Below are 1053 nucleotides of genomic sequence, written 5' to 3'. Positions count from 1 at the left end.
TGGTGTTCTAGTAACATGAATCTGGTACAGTGCACACTGAGGACAATGAGATGACAAAGCCATGGCAGAGATGGCAGAAGAGAAAAGCGATGGAAAATATAAGAGAAATATGCAAATATTAAATTTAATTATTTAATGTTTCTCCAACTCATCTTAAGTGACGAGTAGAAACAGCAGATCTTGATCCTATAATTGCTTTTCCTGTAGTCTATATTTTGGTGTTGGCTGTGATGGATTGTGCAGATGCCCTTTCAAGGACAGACATTTTCCCCAACCTCAGGGCACACTGCCAAATTCCAGCCACCTTCAGAGGCCGATTTTCTCTGGAAATTGTTCTTTGCTGAAGAAAACTACCTTGACTAAGGTCCTAAAAACTTGCAGAGGGAATTTGGTATGGAGTATCAGTAACCTGCCTGCTCACCACAATTGGAACTTTTTGGAAGGGTCATCTCAGCTCCAGTGCTCCCTCAAATTAGTAGGTGTTGGTATTTGTGGACCATACATAGCCCTTGGCATAAGGTGCAGTGGAATTGTTGAAACTTTCATGGGTGGTAATAATGTAAGGAGGAGGCAAGAGAAAAAAAATATTAATCAAGCCACATTCAGAGACTGCAAGGTGCTGATCAGCCCTGCAGCCAGGCCAGGAGGACATCTTCAGAACAAAGGAAGATTTCTGCTGGGATTGCTAACAACCCATTCCCCTGACCTGTGAGGGAAATAGGAAGATTTCTGCTGGGATTGCTAACAACCCATTCCCCCGACCTGTGAAGGGGAAACAGGAACCAAGAGTCATTCCCTATGGCTAAAACCATGGGGAACCTATAGATTAAAGGCTGGGAACTGCCAGCAGGCTTTTCGCTCTACATATTCTTACCTTTTCAGGCTACCTATTCCTCCTCTACATATTCTTACCTTTTCAGGCTACCTATTCCCTCCCCCTTTCTCACTATATGTCCATATCAAAGGAAATGGGTTAACAAAGTCTTTTAAACTATAACTCATATGTTCTAAAAAATGATATATAAACTGAATTCCCTGAACATTCACCCCCCC

Source organism: Pteropus alecto, unplaced genomic scaffold (assembly GCF_000325575.1).
Source record: "Pteropus alecto unplaced genomic scaffold, ASM32557v1 scaffold166, whole genome shotgun sequence".
Lineage (NCBI taxonomy): Eukaryota > Metazoa > Chordata > Mammalia > Chiroptera > Pteropodidae > Pteropus > Pteropus alecto.
Note: the sequence above shows the minus strand (reverse complement) of the source record.